At 46.0% G+C, this 19,206-nt stretch overlaps 1 long non-coding RNA gene across 2 annotated transcripts; it reads left to right on the top strand.

Moving 5' to 3' along the window:
- Positions 1-63: 63 nt before the first annotated feature.
- LOC139042280 (uncharacterized) lies at positions 64-19,001 on the top strand. 2 transcript variants are annotated; one of them, XR_011498833.1, is made up of 6 exons: positions 71-367; positions 2,717-2,799; positions 8,551-8,762; positions 8,929-9,119; positions 16,871-16,950; positions 18,741-19,001. It is a non-coding gene; the product is annotated as an uncharacterized lncRNA (long non-coding RNA). The 2 variants fall into 2 exon arrangements; XR_011498834.1 differs by lacking the exon at positions 2,717-2,799 and having other exon boundaries at positions 64-367.
- The last annotated feature ends 205 nt before the right edge of the window (positions 19,002-19,206 follow it).

The raw sequence follows: 19,206 nt of genomic DNA, 5'->3' as shown, positions 1-19,206 counted from the left end.
TGGGGAGGGGCGGGGGAGGGGCGTGAGGGGAGGGGCTTGAAGGAGCGCAGAGCGTGATGTGATATGCGTGGCGACTGGCATGATGGAGGAAACGGTGGATACACCGGTGCTTTCCTAAGCGCTATAAGCAGCAGTGACTGTGACTCCTTTCAGCCCTCAGGCCATGGAGCATCCGGTCTGCTGCTGCAATTTGCGCTTGCCCTGAATCTTTGGGGTGGGGCTTTCAGCCTGGGTGAGGCGTGAAGGGGGCGTTCCTGACGCCACAGGCGTCCAAGTCTTATGGCAGGCACCACTGTCACGCTCAGACTTCTCAGGCTTCGTCTCAGGTTCGCCTGCTGTCTCTATGGGGCGGCTGTGGACTCTTCAGGTGGGTCGGACTCACTTTGGGGGGGTCAGAACTGGGGTGGGGTGAGCACAGCTCAGCAGGCAGGGGATGAGGGGCAGGGTGGGGGATGGGGTAGAGGGTTCTGTGGCCATTTGGGGTCTCCTGGAGTGACCATATACAATTGAGAGGCTTCTGTTACCTGTTATCAGATGCATAGGACTAAACTAAATGATAACAGATGCTTGGAGGTCCCAGAGAAAATTGACAATGGAAGCCTCACTGTAGGTGGGGCAGGCTAGGGCCATCCTTCTGTATAAAAGTATCAGGGAACGTTGGGTTGTGTTTCTGGACCATCTGTCCTTCTACCTTGTAGTGAACACAGGGAATGTGTACAGATAAGAGACAGAGGCTGCACCTGCCGATCCGTGTTCTCTAAATCTGTTCCATTCTGCAGAATGGTCAGCATGGCTTCATTCAACTAACATACTTCTTACTTATGTGTATTGAGTGTTTGATGCAAAAGAAGTGCTTTGCAAATTAGCTCGTTGGATCCGTCAACATTTGTAAGAGGTTGTTAAACCATTTCACAAAGGAGAAAGGTAAGGTTCCTATAGGGGAAATGTTTACACATAATCACAGTTATATGTCACAGGCAATTGATATTGCCTGCTATGTGATGAGTCTGTGATTCACTTTAAATTGGTGAGGAGAATCTAGTTATGTGTTCTTAAGTTGACAACCAATAAACTGTAGTAAACGCGCCAGTCTGTAAATGAGATTTACCATATTTTGGGGAAATGTCCAGTTTATTTCACATTGCACATCATGTGATATTCCTTTATAATGAAGCTAGTATGTATTAAGGCTGTGTACAGACTGTATATACGTTTGCGGTTATGCAAGAATAACACATGCCAGATCAACACAGGGAAGCATTTGGCTAGAACCCCAAAGGACTTGAGCTTTCTATACCTACAGCCTCATTTCCCCAACTCTATCATGTCAACTTTCTGCCCCTGGACTCTGGTAGAGATGTCCCTGTCTGAACCAGAATGTCCACAATGTTTTAGGAATCAGCGACCTTCATGGATATGGTTCTGGGTTTCACCCAGGAAGAATAGGCCTTGGTGGGCGCATCCTGGCAAAAGCTACACAGAGATGTGATGCTGGAGAACATCATTCATCTTCTCTCTGTTGTTGAGTCTGTCAATAAGGATTTATTTACTCAACAAGTATCCAGAGAAGTTTCCACATATCATGCTCCCCTCAGCTCTCATTTTTATTCTTTCATAACACAACTACGAGTGGGTAATTCTGTTTATTGATTTAATGACATGTAGTTTGCCCCTTCACTAGAATATAGTCTTCTTGACCACAATTTTATGTCTTTGTTGCTGCTCTATTGCCAGCACCCAGAACAGTGCTGAAAACTCAATGGGGTTTTTTTTAATAACTAAAAAATAAGATTAAACAATTCCTAAGTAATTTTTCTGTTCTAAGCAGTAAGCCCAAAGTTTGAGGCCACAGTAGAAAAAAACACCAGGCAACATAAATTTAGGTTATTCTGGATTAACTAGAAACATTTAATTCCTCGTTTGTTGAAAACACTGGGAATCTTTACTCTGTGAGCTTGCTCGTGCACATCCACGAGTTCCTCAATGCTTTTGGCTTGGTGTCACGGTGTTCCTCCTGCTCTGCTCAAGGACTTCCAAGGTTTTCTTCAATGCTCACTTAGTTGTTCATGCGATCCTGTCCTTGACTTGAGGAATATGTATGGTTCTTAAAACACAGTTCAAAATTCAAGTGGCTTTTTCCCATGAACAGGGTGGCAGCTCTGCAAATAAGACACAATTTCCCATTGGAGCAAGGAGAGGAGTTGTGGAGGGAAGAAAGGGGATTCCCACAAGGCCTGAGGCTGGCTAAGCTCTAGGCATGTGTGTTCACTATGAGGAGAAGCCTAGTCAGTGAGGGATAAGGGCCTTGGTAATGCCGACTACAGATTTCCTTAAGTCCATGGTCTTTTCAGGAAAGTATGGGAATCCAGTGGGGGAAAAATCCTCAATGTTGTCAATATTCCTAGCATTTATCAATGTCTTTTATTCATAGTTTATGTCCTCTTTGGATTGAAAGTTTCATATTGTGAACTTTGCCCTCATCCCTTCCCCTTGATGATTTCTTCTCTCATAACCTTACCAAAATCTGTCTTAGTTTTCTTTTCAATCTTGAAAACATTTTGTAATTGACAGTGCCCTAAAACATGTTTCTAGACATTAGTGCATTGCTCCATTTCACATTCTTGCCCTGTGTAAGGGTCAATATTTGCCTTGCATGCCGTACAACACTTTGGTTCCCTAATGCCTCTTGAGAAATTTATTTTTTAATTGACTTTAGGCAGGAGAAGTAACCTTTAAAACCAAGAAATGGTACCTATACCAAATATCTGCAGGAAGGAGCCATCTAACTGCACAGTGATGGTAAGTTTCTTGGGTTGAACCCTGGTCCCCTACATTAGAGGCCTGGGAATTGGATGATTACTAGTAAAGCACAATAACGGGACTATAATTTGAGATGGGAGTAAGTGCCATCCCAGCGGAAAGTTTTGCATAATTTTAATTTAGGAAGGATATTGACCTGAGCTCAGAGCTATAACCTGAGTTCTTATAAAAGGACAATTGTATAAACATGGCTCAAATATCTAGTCTATGAAACACAATGAAGTTACAAAATTAACCAACTGTACAGTTGAGGTGTTATAAAGAAGAAATCTCTGGGCTGGTCCAGTGGCACAACAGTTAAGTTCACACGTTCCACTTCAGTGGCCCAGGCTTCACGAGTTTGGATCCCCAGTGCAGACATGGGACCACTTGGCAGGCCATTCTATGGCAGACGTCCCACATACAAAATAGAGGAAGATGGACACAGATATTAGCTCAAGGCCAGTCTTCCTTAGCAAAAAGAGGATTGGCAGCAGATGTTAGCTCAGGGCTAATCTTCCTTAAAAAAAAAAAAAAAGAAGAAGAAATCTCAATGCATGCAAGAGAGTAACACACCGTGCATATGTAACTTACATGAGGAAGGTTTTTAACCAGGAACTATGACTGACTGATTAGCCTAGAATTCATACATAGAGAAAAGAACAAATGAACGTCTGTGGGCAGTCTTTTAAGTGCCTCTTAGCTCCTCCAATAAGCAGAAATCTCACATTGGGGAAGAACCCATTGAACAGAACTAGTGTGAGATGTTTTCACTCACAGGTTCACAGTGACTTAACATATGTGAAGTCACGTGGGCCCAGGAGGCCCACCTCTGTAAGCTGTTGGACCAACTGAGGCAGCAAAGCCATGAGGAAGCACTGAAGTTTCACCTGGAAAATACCCAAGATATTCTCCAGAACATGAAATACTGGTAGGCAGGCCAGATTCAAAAAGACAGAAGGGGATGGCCTGAAATCCATAATTAAGATCAGATGAAGCCTGCTTAGGAGCCCAGGGGTGTGCCCAGGAAGTTCAAGATGAAAATCTTGCCTCTAACTTTGGAGAATGTTGTGGACTTTGCTGCTCTGTTCTCAGCCAACTCAGAAGGTTCCAGGGAGGATTTTGATCAGAATAGCTTATGGAGGGAGGTTTCAAGGTCATGTAATTTAAACAAGTGCAGTCAAAGAGATGGCTGTAAGTGAGGAAAGCAGGGCTCCTGGAGTGGTGAGAGTCACTAGGACAGATGGGAGAGATGGGGGGCTGGGGAGGGTGTGGGTGCACCAATGATGCACTCCTCGGGTCCCCAAGATGCCAGATGTCTGGGAAGCAGCTGCCACCATGGCCTTTACCACTGCAGCCACCGCCAGTGCCGTTTCCCCAACCACCATGAACACCACCACAGTAGGCTGGACAGGGAAGTAAGAAGTAGGTTCCAAATTCACCACTGTGGTCTCAAATCTGGACCTGGGAATGTTGTGATTGGGTCTGATAGGAGTCGTTGGGCAAGAGGAATTACCCTGAGGCAGGGGCATGAAGATCCCTGAACTCCTCTCCAAGTGTCATTTGTTGTATTTGAATCTGTTGAGCTGAGGTGGATTCCTGCCCCAGAGGTGACCAGAGTCAGCCCAATCCACATGCCACAGCACAGGGGGCGCCAACCGACCCAATGCATTCCAGGAGGCTGTGGGACACCACCCCCGCTGCTGGTGCCCTTGCACTGGCTGCTGCCACGTTCATCATCCTCCCTCGGGAGCCCGGCCTGGGCTGGGGGGGGGCCCAAATGTGGAAGGGCTGAGACACAGTTTGGGCACACTAGCTTCCTGGAAGCCTCCTGCTCCAACCAGGCTGATGACAACTGCCAGGGTACTTTCAGGTCTCAGGGCCCTTTTCCCCATGCTAGACCCCAGACAGAGACTCATCCCAGGAAGCTGGAATGGCTGGCCTCCTTCAGACAAAGCAGGCTCCTCCAGAGGATACACCTCTCCCTGTGCCCTGCCACAGTGCACCCAGAGAGATGGCCAGGGCAAGGCCTGTCTTGGACCTTAGTCATGGATTTCTCTCAAGAGTAGAGCTCTGGGCAGCAGGAGGGCATGGCTTTAGTGACTCCAGAGTGAAGGGAGGTGCCTGCCCATGGAAGGGCAGGCCTGCCAATTTCCCCACTATTTCCGCAGGGGGCGTGGCATGCCTAGTGTGGCCAAACTCCTTTGGCTAGCATTCCTGAGCCCTGTTGACTTGTCAAACATTTACTGCTCCCTGTGTTGAAAAGCTCCTTCCTGATGGGAGGCCTTGTTCTGTCAAACAATAAAGGAGGCACCGGATGACCAGCATGCAGGAGGGATAGCCTTGCCCTGCCCCCTGGCTCCTGATGGGCAAAGAGGGGCAGAAAGCTATTTTCAAAGGATGGGAGTGGGACCTGAGCAGAAGGGGAGACGGGGATGTGAGACACAGTTGTAGAAGTTGGGAATCCCAGTTCACCAGCAGCTGCACCCGGCCACCACCAGTGGGCTCCCCCACACTTTCAGTGCCACAAGGACCTGTCCCTCAGCAAGCCCAAGGGCCTTTCTGAGGCCAGTCACCTTTGCTGTGCATGCGTAGATAGAAAGAAAGGTTTTCCCTCCATGGAGTGGGGCTTCCAGAGTGCTAACAGTCAATAAGACCCATGGGATTTGTCAGTCAGTTGGGGAGGGGCGGGTGCACCCACCATCCTCTCTTCATTTCCCTGAGATCCTAGATCTGGTGAGAGTCACTTGAGATTTCCATGAAATTAGTGGAGTTCTCACTGTGTTGTAGGCGATCTTGTTGAGGTAATGGCTGGCCTCTGTGATATCAGGTCTCGGTGAGGTCAGAGGGGGGTCTCTATAATGTCACTAGAGGTCTCTTGGAGGTCATGGGAGTTCTTTGTGTGTTCAGGGAGTTCTCTGTGAAATCAGGAGACCTCAGTTTGAGGGAAGAGGGGTTCACTATGAGGTCAGTGGAGGTCTCTGGGTGGTCAGACAAGTCTCTGTGTGGGCATGGGATGTCTCTGTGTGGTCAAGGGGAGTGTCTAAAGTGTCAGGGGATGTCTCTGTTAGGTCAGCTGAGATCTCTGTCTGTCAGTGAGGACAGAAGGGGCCTCTATGACGTCAGAGGTGGTCTCTGTGAGGTCACGGTGTTACCAAAATCAAAGTGGTTTGAATGCTTGCGAGTTAAGTTGGCATGAGCACACTAAAGCTATTTGGGAACATAAACCTTCCCTCATTTGTTTGTCTTCCACCCCTTGACTATTGGGGACCACTGAGAACGCTGTGTAGTAGCTTCCCTCACTTCATCTGTAGTAAGTTCACAGAAGGTGTCAGTTCACACGAGGGCAGTGTGGAAATTAATGGTAACTAGAGAAGCTCTCCTGATGGAGTGGCCATTTTTGCAGCTGCAGCTGCCACGTTATGTCCTTTGAAGGGCTTTACCATGGATCCCAGCTACTTTCTTGGAGACCTGTACCACTTCTAACAGTTTAAGCATCTCTGGCCCATGTTTAACGTCCATGATTCACTCTGGAGACCTCTGTGGCTGGAGGTCACTTCTGGGCAAGCATGGCTTAAAGACCCATTGGAATCAAGGAGAAGGGCAGCAGAGTTTAAGATATGACAGGATATTAAAGAAATCTGAAGGGAATCTGGCATCATATCTTGATAATGAAGTATTCTATTTTGGGATAGCCAGAGGCCTCATCAGTCACTGGTAGACTAGAGAATTGATGTAGGAGTCCAAACCCTCATAGGTAGGTCCATAGCCAATTTTTTTGCTTTCTTGAATAACAAGCAGATGGCAGCTACTGCTCTGAAGCTTGGGGGCTAAACTTTAACCAGTGTGTCCATCTTGCCCCATTCAAAAGCGTCCGTTTATGATCGCGAGTTTATCAGAGAGGCTGATAGCCATGCATCCAATGTAAAGAATCCAAAGAAGAAAGAACAGAGCCATTCCTTTAGACACATCGTATTCCTTCCTGGTCAAGAAGCTGAACATACTTAACTCACGTCTGACTCTATCCTCCTGGGGATAGAATCACACCCCGCAGGATTACCCTTCTCCCCGCCCCCATTTTCCATGCCAATTGCAAGTTCGGGTCGTGACCTGTGCTCCTGACAAAGTGGCCGCGAGACAGCAGGTTCCCACCACCCCCTCCTTGGGTTTGAGGGCTCTGATAGAGCGGCTCACACAACTCGGGAGAACCTCTCCCTTCTGAACAGCCACAGGGAAGAGGGGCATAGAGCAAAACATGTGTGGCAGGGAGGAGGAGCTCCCGGGGCCTCTCTGGGTGTGCCACTCTCCCCGAACCTCCACGTGTTCGCCAACGCAGCAGCTGTCTGAGCACCGTTCTTTCGCAGTCTGACGGAGACTCCATCGCCTGGGCATAGTCGATTGCGGTCATTGGCCGTTGGCTACTCAGCGCAACCTTCAACCCCTCTTGCCCCCCCCCCCGTCCCCAGGGGTGGGGACGGGGACGGGGACGGGCCTGAAACTTCCAAGGCAAGAATCGAATCACACAGTTGGTTTCCCTGGCACCCAGCCCCCACGCTTAGGGCTTCTCCAACACTCACCTCGTTAACACCAGTTCAGGTGGCGTTGAAAGGGGCTTGTTAGGCATAACACCAGACAAACCACTTCGCCTTTCTGGCTCTGGACTCGTTTCAGGAACTGAGCCCTAAAGTAATTCTCCTAACCAAAGATGCGCCATGTGGCTCTCGTATGGGCAATCCCAGGACTTTTAGGCGCTCGCTGCCAGAAACCAAGGGAAGACATTTACTGTTATAGCCCCAGGAGCGCACAGCATTGAGAGCACTAAGGTCTCGAACAAAGCTAGATTCCCCTGTTCTGAAAACTTCCTGATTCCGGGAAAGCTTCCTCTTTCTGGCTTCTGGCTTCAAGGGGCATATGTTTCACCCGGGGCCAGCCACCTACCTGCTTCCGTTTTACCTTTCCTGGCGTGGCACCGGCTGCTCACTCCACCTGTCCTTGGGCCCATAGTTCCGAGTTAGCCCTGCTTGAATCATGTAGGGGAATCTCTCGCTTCTCAGGGGCTGCTGTATCCTGCAAGAGGGCCATCAGCTCACCTCCCCCACTTTTTGGTGCTTGGAGCTTGGTTTTCTCCTGTTCCCAGCCTGTGGAGGCCCCTAACTCACAGAGCTCGTCCCTCCCTAGAAGGGGGTGGGGAACGGGGCATTCTGGTACACACAGTGAGGAATCCTTCAGCAGTTTGGACCCTGTTTCACAGGTCCAGGGCTCCAGAAATCTTCTGGTCTCTCCCTTTCCTGAGACCTCCTTCAGTTCACACTTTCCTTCAGAAAGCTTTCCCTTGTGGGCATTCCACACCAAGAACACGGCTCCACTAGGGAGCAAAGATTCAGCCTGCTCTCCTCCTTCCTGCCGAGGTCACCGGGCCCTCCCGGAGCCAACAGGGGGAGGGGGCTGTCCTTCAGCCCCATCACGTCTCATCTGTGGTCAAGGGAAACTGCCACGGCTCGGTCTTCTTCGATCCCTTCCCTCCCTGGTGACGGTTCGGACAATCCTGCCACCAACGCCCTTCCTCTTGGCAGTCCGCACACCGATTAGCCCCCGACATTGCGGGTGGCCTCCTGGCCCCTCGGTGGGGGCTGGGGTTACTCACCCATGGCATATGTCCCCTCTCCCTCAGGTTACCTTGAGGAGACTGGCGGGCCACAGCGAGCAAGGCGGCCTGCCTTTTCATCTTCTTGTCTTCCTTTGCATCCTCAGCTTCAAGCCGGTTATGGAGCACCCTCCGTGCAGCCACTCGTAGCTGTGCAGGACTGGTAGCAGGATGGATCGCCAACTTTTGGAGTTTCCCACGGGTGTCTGGAGCACTTCTGAGATCTGAAATACGGATTCGGGATCACTGTACTGCCCCGGGCCTCCAGGTCCCAGTTTGTGTATCACCTGAGGCAGTCCTGCGGCCTCTGGAACAAAATGTGTGTGTGTGTGGCGGGGAGGGGAGGCGGGGAGGGGCGGTGTGGCTTTCCCCAGGGCCCCATTGGACCTGTCTGAATTTAGGCCATTTAATGGGTGGCCGGCTTACTCTTTTCATGGCTTTCAGAAGCAGACCCCGAAAATATCCTCCCTTTCCTCCATCCCCAGGATCATTGGGATTCCACCCTGCCTCGCTCTCTGGCACAGCCTGTCCACCATGCCTGTGGATGTCCCATCCTGGGTCATCTGCCTTACCCGCTTGTTCCCTGGCTTTGAACGGAACGGACGACTTTGCCTCAGGCATGCTAACCTTCTCCTCCAGAAGCCCACAATTCGTATGGGGCAAGAATTCATATGGAGTGAGTATAATAATATTGCTAATAAAGTTATTTTTATTATTAATAGCTAACAATTATATAGTGCTTCCTATATTCCAGGCAATCTTCTAAGTGCACTCTAAATATTAACTCTTTGAATCCTTGCAAATCCCCCATGAGGTAGGTATTATTTCTTTCAAATGAGGAAACTGAGGCACCAGAGAGAGGCTAAAACCAATATGTAACTGATAAATGAATTCATCGATAAGGCTGAGTAAAATGCAGGTTCTCTGTCTTCGGAGTCTTGGCTCTTGATACTCTATACCTGTGCTCCTGCAAGTCCTATGAAACTCAGAAGCTTGTACGATGGTGGTGAGGCACAGAGGCTTTAAGCAAACTGCTGAGTTCCACAGCTGACTCCACCCTTGGCTTGGTGCTGAAAACAGTCCTGGATTTGAGAAGCTCAGTATCTACTGCCCTCTCCTCTAGGACCCAGTAGAGGTGGGGGATACAGATGCAAATATGGGGAGGCTTTTAAGTTCTAGGGGCAGGTTGTATCCAAAGAAGCTCAGGGCCTGCAGGTAACTTCTCCTCTCCAGTTTAGCACCTCCCCTACCCCTTCAGCCCCCGTCCATGCAGAAAGGCAGCATGAGCCTGGAATCACACAGGCCTCGATGGAAATCCTGGCTCTGAAATGCACTGGCTTTGGGTAACAACTTAGGCTTCATGATCAAGAAGGTAAAATCAGAGGAAGATGGTGCTGTTGAATGAGCATCCCAGCAGCTGAGTTAAACGGTAACCAAAATGACTGCCTGACTCAGGGGCATAAGGCTTTAATGCACACACACTTCACATGTCCCAGGCACAGGCTAGACATTCTACACGGCTCATCCCTTTTCATACTCCCAATAGCCCCAGGAGTTGTGTTGTTCTATACCCACGTCACAGGTGAATAAACTGAGGTTCAGAGACCTTAAGTAAGTTGTCCCAAAAGTTGGGCTGCTTTGAATCCTTGTTACCATTACGGGCTTAATTGTATCCTCCCAAAATTTATATGTTGAAGCCCTAACACTTAGCACCTCGGAAGGTGATTGTATTTGGAGACAAGGACTTTAATGTGGTGATTAAGTTACATGAGGCCATTAAGGTGGAGCCCTAATCCTGTCTGACTGGGGTTCTTGTAAGAGGAGGAAATTTGGAATCACAGGGAGACATCAGGAATGCGCTCACACAGAGGGAAGAACATGTTAGCACAGTGAGAAAGTGGCCATCCACAGGTCCCCTACTACCAGCACATAATCAGGAAGGGCAAAGAGGTTTTCTGGTGCCATTTTGTCCAGAGGCTTTATCTCATATTTGGTAACTCCTAGCAGCTCTGAAAAATAAATGTTATGAATGTGGAAATATCAATGGATCTGGGAATTTGTTGTTGCATTATTGTCATTTCTTGGAGGATCAGAAGATGTCATAAGCATAAGCCTGTCTCTCCTAAGAAGGCCTGGAAAGAAATTACAGAAAGTGTAGAAGGCAGGAGCTACTTCTACTATAGCTCATTTCCAGATTCGGGCTAATATCAGATCTTCATTGGATTATTAATGTTTCTTGAGAGTGCTGCTTCATCAAATTTCTCTTCCCTGCCTGGGCCTTCAGCAGCTGATACGGTCATCACCTGTCTAGCTTGTGGCCCTGCATATCTATGCCTTACCTATTCATATGTCCAAAGTGACATGAAGCTCAGGAGGCCGTATTTTCTGATTTATGGTATGATTTTTGGAAAAGTTTTATGAGGTATAAACAAAGCAAACTAGTTAAAAATCTAACACTCATTTTTATTTGAAGAGAATAAAATCATATGCCATTAGAACTCCTCTGGAAAACCCAGGGCATATATCTCACAACTTGCTTGACTTTTTTTTTTAAAGATTTTATTTTTTCCTTGTCTCCCCAAAGCCCCCCGGTACATATTCTTAGTTGTGGGTCCTTCCAGTTGTGGCATGTGGGATGCCGCCTCAATGTGGCTGGATGAGCGGCGCCATGTCCACGCCCAGGATCCAAACTGATGAACCACTGGGCCACTTGCAGCGGAGCATGCTAACTTAACCACTCAGCCATGGGGCTGGCCCCCTTGCTTGACTTTTGATAGGCAAGAAGGAGATAGAAATTCTTACCAGTGGCTATCTGGTTGCTAGAAACAGAAACTTCCTTTTGTTAACATAAGCAAAACAAATATCTTTAAAGGCTATGGAATGACATATAAAATTGAGGGAAAATAGAACTTCAGGAAGCACCAGAACCAAAGAATAATGAGAGATACAGAGACGGAGACAGAGAGTGGGGGGGAAGGGAAGAAGGGAGGGAAGGATGGGTGGAGAAAGTGATAGAGTTAATTAAACAAGGTGGCCACAGCATAGGCTAAGGGAGGGGATGGGAGATTGACAGTAGTCCGTGATCCCAGAGAAGAATGTATTTATATACAAATGGAGGAAGGATACTGGACAAGCAAGTATAAGTGATTTTCACTAACAAAGCATTCCTAAAGTACTCATAAGCATTACATGACTCCCTGATTGTCTCATGCACAAGTATTGCTCAGTGAAATTCCTGCTTGGGGACTTCACCAAATGTCATCTATTTACACTCAACACCCATTTCCATCCCCTTGTACATTCTTTCTTGTGTTTCAGTACTTCCCATATTTGAGAGGGCTAAAAAGAACGTTTCCAAAACTCCCTTGATGCCACGGTTCTACAATTGATTTAAGTTCCATCAATGTAATGCAGTTGCATGAGATTTGAAAGGCAGAAGGGGTAGTGAAGGGCAGCAGGGACATTTCGTGTATTTATTTTCCTGCATTAGTAGCAACTCCAGGCCCTGGCAGGCATCAGTTTTTCCCGTGGCCAAAAGGCACTTTGCACTGCCTACTCACCAACCTCATGGTCAGGGGCATGGAGACATCAGCCAGAATTTCCTGCAGTTCCCCCATCCCTGGTCTACATCTGCTGAGGCCTGACCCTGAGCCTGAGTCTAGCAGCAGACACCAAACTCCATTCTACTAGCCCTTGAAATAATTCTGTGGACGTCTAATTTCCTATAGTAAAGCCCTTTCTAGTGGAGATACTTAAAGTAGTTTCTGTTTCCTGCATTCACCCTGAATGATACAAGTATCAAAAAGCTCCTTCAGTATCAATTTAATTTCCAGCTTTATTGCACATTCTTTCAGTGCAATGATATGGTTCACCCATCTTATGGCTCCTTTCCTTGCACAGATGACAGAGTTTTCTTGAGTAATTGAGCAGAGCTTCCTCTGACTTGCCTACAGGTGAGTTCAGTTATTTTGTTCCTTGAGACCACTCCCATTTCCCAGAACTATTGTGGACTATGCTGCTTAGCTTCAGTGGTTTCCTTGTTGTGTTTCATCTCATTACTCCCAGAAATGTACACTAGGAGTGATGATTGCCTTGATGGCTGTTCTTTTAGGCAAGTTGGATCATAAAAGGCATACTTCTCCAAATATTATTATATCATGAAGCATTCTCTGGTGATAGCCCTTTGATAGGTACACTTATAGAAGAAGTTAGAGTTGGTATTATGCATTAGAATTTCAGTCACATAGTCCCTTGGATCTAGGAATCCCAAAGCTAGGGACTTATGTTACTGATATCTCACAAAAAATCCTCTCAGATTTACATATAAGTTTAGTGCAGGAATTGTTTTTGGTAAGTGTTTTTAAAAACGAAAACAGCAAAACGATCCTTCAGGGACCATTTAATTGAATTACAGTATATTCAATTGATAAAAGTATTCAGCTGTAAAATAACATGGTTGGCCCAATACAGGAAGATTTCCAAGATGTAATATTGAGTGAAATGGTAAGGATGAATTGCACAAAATATTTAGCATTTAGCAAGTTTTAAGTATGACAGGTGAGAAAATATGCATTGGTGTCAACTACACATGAACTGTTCACTAATTCCCCTTGGGATCAAAATACAAGGTTCTGAGAGTTTAGAGTGGCGGGGTGGTATATCATTTTGTGTTTCAGTGGAGAAAGAGAAACATTACCAGGTATTTCAAACAGAGGGAATTTACAACAGGGGATTGTTGGTTGGCTTTGCCAGGATTGGACGACTGAGAATGAGGGTATTCATTTCCTAAGGCTGCTGTAGCAAATTACCACAAACTTGGAGACTTAAAATAATAAGCATGAATGAAAAAAGAGAATGAAATATACAAAAAGAAGTGTATATGAGACATATAGGAAATGCTGACAATACCCAGTACACATGTAATCAACGTTTCAGAAGGACAGGAGGAAGAGAATGGAGCTAAAGCAATATCTGAAACAATTATGGCTGAGAAATTTCCAAAAGTCATAGAAGACTTCAAGCCACAGATCCAAGAAATGCTATGAATTCTCATGAAGACAAATACAAAACATTTAGATCCCACCAAACATGGTATGGTCTAAGGTCTAAAGGGGTATTTCACAATAAGGAAGTGTGGGCCCAACTTTGCATCTCTTCATTGTGGGGCCTGTGAGTGAGGGAGAGGAAGAAGCAGCAATCATGGAGCAGGGCTATAGCGTGGCTGCTGATGGGGGATAATTAGGAGGGAATGAAGGTAGCCTCAGAGGCTCATTGATCCCCTCAAACATTGCTTGAAGACCTGTAACTCAAGATTTGGCAGAAAAATGGCTAAGAGTTTGCCTTCCCTTTTATCAAGGAAAAAAATACCTATAGTAAGTCTTACTTACAACTACTTATACAAAAGGACAGAAAACCCAACTCAGTGGGTATAGACAATGAAGATATTTTGTTTTATGTAAGTGCAAAGTCTGGCAGCAGCAAGCCTTACAGGTGTGGGTTTATCTAACCATTCAGGTGTCAAAATCAAGGATCTGCTTTCATTCTGGCTCTCTGTTCTGCTTTACTTGGTGTTGGCATAATCTCTAGGCTCTACGTGGTAGTCCTCCAACTTCTCCAGGTGGGCACTCCTCTGCAATAGCAAAATAGCCATGGCAGCTATGTCATCATATCTGTACAGCTCCCTCTTTTGGTAGGTCCTTCTAGGAAGGAGAGAACCTTACTAGCTAAGAAATTATAGCAGATGTCTCCTCTCACCTCTGAGGCTCAGATTGAGTCTTATGCCCATCTTTGAACCAAGATCGTGATTGAGATACCACGTTAGTCTTCAACTAAGCAGAGACCAGGTTTAGAGTTGGAATTGGGGGTTAATACTACCAAACCACAGCACTGGCATGGGGGAAGAGTGGTCTCCACAAAGAAAAATATAGTTTCTAAGAGTAGAAGTGGGTAATCACCAGAGGAGGAACAAATGCTGGAAGCCAAAACAAACAAACAAACAAACAAAAAATCAACTCAAATCACATGGCATGACACTTGACCCACTTCTCTTCCCTTTCCCTCCTGGGTTAGCTCGGCTCTCTTCTCAGCTGTTGCTTGAATGCACCAAACACCCCGCCCTTGAGGCCTTTGCTCTCCCCAGAGCTTTATCCTGGTATGCTCTTTCCTCAGACATTTGCTTGGCTTTCTCCCTTGTTTTTCTATTCACGGCTCTATTTAAATGTCGCCTCAGAGAGGCCTTTGGTGAATTCCCTATCAAAAATAGCAACTGCATTTCTATCTACCCCCATAATTGGCTTTGGTTGTGTTTATAGCATTTATCACTATTTGACATTATTTTATGTCTCTCTTTGCCCTCACCACTGGAACACACTCTCCCTGAGAATATTCCCTCGTGCTCATTGTTGTATCATGGTGCCTAAAACAGTGCCCAGCATGTAGTAAGCATTAAACAAATGTTTGTTGAATGAATGAATGAGTTAGAATCCAAGACCTAACCCCACTTCTGTAATCTTAAGCAGGGAACTGAAGCCTTTACTGCCTCTGTTACCTTATCTGTCAAATGGAGATGCTTTCTACCACAGAGCATTATTCTTCAAGTAAGAAAATGTGTGGGAAATGTCTGGCATGTACAGATCTTTGATATATATTATTCTCACACACACACACACACACATATATATATATTCTCACAAAGCTTCATTCAGTGGACCCAATGAGGCCAGAATCCTTTATTTAAATCAGTTGTTATCGACCCTGGTGTCACTTTAGGATTACCGAGGGAATTCTTCACAAGTGCTGAGCTTGGTTCTCACCCTGAGTCTCTTATTTAATTGGCCTGGTGTGATGCCCAATCATTGGCAATTTTTAAAGCTCCCCAGCGGGGTCTAATATGCAGCCAGTGCTCAAGACCACTAGTTTCTAGTCATTGGTGGGCTGATGGCAGGGCTGGATGTGTAACCATCAGACTCATGGAAGCATTGTAAAACCTGGCCCTTCCAACACCTGGAAATCTCTAGAAGCCAGCTTGGCTTATTTTCTCCAGTACAAACCTTCAACTGGCAGACTACACAGATGATCCTTCCCACTGTGTTAGAAAGAAAAAACACCAGCTCTGCCTCAGATTTCTCAAATGATTTTTACATGTGCAAACCATGACCCGTTTCCACGCTTGTAGATGTTAGGGGGGAGAAAGGGAAGCTTAAAGGAGACCAGGGAGACTAGTGTGTATTTTCTCCTAAAGAAACTTTTAAAAGTGCAGAGGAACTGGCCTGGGACAGGGTCTAGGATCTAGATCTTATACTAACAGGGATGATGCATGTGAACAGTGCCCAGGACAATTCCTGGCCCATCGTAATTAGTGTTCAATTAAGCAAACTAGACTTGCCTAAGGTGTTATGATAATAACGACACAACGACAAACAATGAATCCTTTTTCTGAGCATCTTCCCTGTGTTAAGTATTTTAGGTAGGTAATTTTTTATCTCTACAACATTACGGTAAATCACTGGTTTTCTCCCCTTTCACAACTGGCAAAATTAGGATCTGAAAGCTTGCAGCTGGGAGAGGGAAGACTCAAGATTAGCATTCAGGGCTGACACCAAAGTTCATCTTCCTGCCTGTATACTCTATACTGTTTCTAGAATCCCCTTAACTCTCAAACTCTATGACTCGGAGCAAGTTGGACCTTTTTCACCTGCAGTAAACAGAAGGCTTTTCCTTCACTTAAAATAACGTAAGTAGTGATAAATGCTAGGAATACAACCGAAGCCAATTGTGGGGGTACTGGGTTAGAGATGCTGTTCAAACCTCATCCCATTCAGACCCTCTGACTATTGATAGGAGAGGGAAAGTGGAAGAGAGAGGTTTTTCCTGATCTTTGAGGCATACACCTGTGTGGAGAGAGGGGGCAGAAATGCCTGGTTTTCTGTTAAGAGGTAGGGCCATGGGAGGAAGCTGCTGCCCACTCCTCAAACTGTGCAAGTCCTCCTGATTCAGGGCAGTTCTACAGGCTCTTGTCTCTGCTTATCTGGAACTCTCTGCTCCTTGTGAACACCCACCATCACCTTTGCCTGGAAATTCCTATTCACCCTTTGGATCCACAGTTTAAGCGTCACTTCCTCCAAGAAGCCTCCTCTGGTTCTCCACCACTCCCACCCCTACAGTAAAACAAAATATTTTCACATCTTCTTTTGTTGTGTTTATGGTAGTTTGTAATTACATAATAATTTTGAGTAATTGTTTAGCGCCTACCTCCCCTTTGTCAGCTCCATCAGGGCAGGAACCAGATCTTTCTGATCTACCTCCATATCCCCATCGCCTAACACAGTGCCAAACACATAGAAGGGCCTCAACATTTCATTTGCCTGGCTGTAAGTGTTACAATGAAGAGACCAAACTTAACCCTTCCATTTTTTCTTTCTTTCTCAGGAAACAGAGGAAAGGGAACCTCTGCCACTCCACTTCAGCCTGACACTCCTGAGATGCCTCAAGGCACAACTAAACAAATGGTATGCACCTGGGTATGTGGAGCTTGAGGAAGAGCTTCACTTATCTTTCACCTTCTATTCTCTGATGCTGGGTAGGGTCCTCCTTTCTGGTTTTTTTTTTTCTGGTGTTGTTCATTTATTTTTTTAATGATTGGCCCTGAGCTAATATCTGTTGCCAATTTTTTGTTCTTCTTCTCCCAAAATTCCCCTAGCACATGGTTTTATATTCTAGTTGTAGGTCCTTCTGCTTCTGCTATGTGGATGCTGCTTCAGCATGGCTTGATGACATCCATTCCCAGGATCTGAACTGGTGAAGCCCTGGGCTGCTGAAGCAGAGCATGTGAACTTAACAATTCGGCCACGGGGCTAACCCCCCCTTCTTGGTTTGTGGTTTCCACCCACCACCGTGATGTCAGACTCTCTTTGACTTTGAGAGTCTCCTCTGGCAGAGAAGGGAGGTAGAAACCTCTTCAAGTGTGGGGTGGTTCCTGCCTTAGCTGATATCGCTGCAGAAACCTCTCTCCACAACCTGGTCATGGGCTTGGCACCTGCCGCAAGAAATTGGACCTGTAGCATGTGCAACGGTTCTGAAGCCTGTGACCAATCCTCCCACTGCCATCAAAATAAAGGGTGGTTCTGAGACCTATTTCAACATTTTTTTTTAAAGATTTTATTTTTTTCCTTTTTCTCCCCAAAGCCCCCCGGTACATAGTTGTATATTTTACTCGTGAGTCCTTCTAGATGTGGCATGTGGGATGCTGCCTCAGCAAGGTTTGTTGAGCAGTGCCATGTCTGCACCCAGGATTCAAACCAACGAAACACTGGGCCACCTGCAGCGGAGCGCACGAACTTAACCACTTGGCCACAGGGCCAGCCCCCTATTTCAACATCTTAAATTCAGCTTCCAGAGACTGAGGGCGACCTTTTCCCCAGACACCACATTTTAAAATGTAGTGGGCTCTTTGATTTTGCAAACAAAATCTGGTAAGCAGTTAAATTACATTTTAATATTCCCAGCACTTAGCCAGGAAAAGATGCACACAGAATTGAAAAGCATCCTGAGTTTTTCTGTCGTTTTTATTTAAATGCCCAGATTAGACCATAATTCATCTCAAAATGGCAGGAGGCCTCTTCATGCACTTCACACTTCAAAATGTCTTACAAAATCATGTCAATTTTGGCAAGCCTCTTGCCATGCCAGAAACAACAGCAAATGCTTTTCTCCTTGAGTACCATCTATTGTGAATCAGATTATAAAAAAAATACACCTTGCTCTTTTATTTTGACTCTGTTTTGAGGATTTTATGGCATCTCTGCAGTAATTGATTTGTGTCACATTCCTGCATAAGTAGCATTCATTGTCCCACTTTTTAGAAGGGGGAATTGAAGCAGAGGTGTGGTAAAGCAACTTTCTTATGATCCTGGAGAAACTCACTCATTCATTCACTTGTTCTTTCAGTAACCATGTCTTGAGAACCAGCTATGCCCTGGTCACTAACCAGACCTTGAGGATACATAAGTGACTATCTCACAGGCCAGTCTCCAGATCTCTGGTAGAAGAGAGAGTCATTCTAATAAATGATTACAACATTCCACAATAAGTGCTGAGGTGGGTAAAGGGGCCACAAAGAATCGCCCCTCAGCCAGCTTGTCTGTAAGAGAAGGCTTCCCACAAGAAGTGAAATATGAGTCAAATCTTGAAGGATGAGTAGGACCCCAACCATCCAAGGCCTGAGTGGCAAGAAGGGCTTTTACAGCAGAGGGAGCAGCATGCACAAGGCACAAAACAGCTTCGTGTTTTCTGGTTTTAGGTGGTTGGAGAAAAAGATGTATATGTGGGATTGAAAGAAGATAGACAAGAACGAGAACGAGAACAGTCTTACATGCCAATCACGGGACGTGGACTTCCTCCTGACACAGTGGGACGAAAACAGTATAGAGTGTGTTAGTTAGTACTCACTCACTTACTTAGTTCAGCCTAATTCAGGTTCATACAAATTCCCCCTTTCCCTGTCTTTAGTGGTCAAAGAGAGTGTTGATCTATCTGAAGAAATATAAAATTATTAAAATCACTTTTTCAGATCCAAGGACCTCTTTGAACTGTCTAAAGTCATCCTGCATGCAAATGTGCATTTGCCTGGGTAGATTATCTAAAGCCTTCGTTGGATTTCTCAAGTGATCTAAAGCTCTAAAAAGTATAAGAATCACTACTCTGTTTATTTTATGAAAACTTTCAGCCCTTCCCAAAGTTGATTTTATCCAAGTAGAATTCTTTTA

This window comes from Equus asinus, chromosome 27, assembly GCF_041296235.1.
Source record: "Equus asinus isolate D_3611 breed Donkey chromosome 27, EquAss-T2T_v2, whole genome shotgun sequence".
NCBI lineage: Eukaryota > Metazoa > Chordata > Mammalia > Perissodactyla > Equidae > Equus > Equus asinus.
This window is presented reverse-complemented; position numbering and strand designations above follow the sequence as displayed.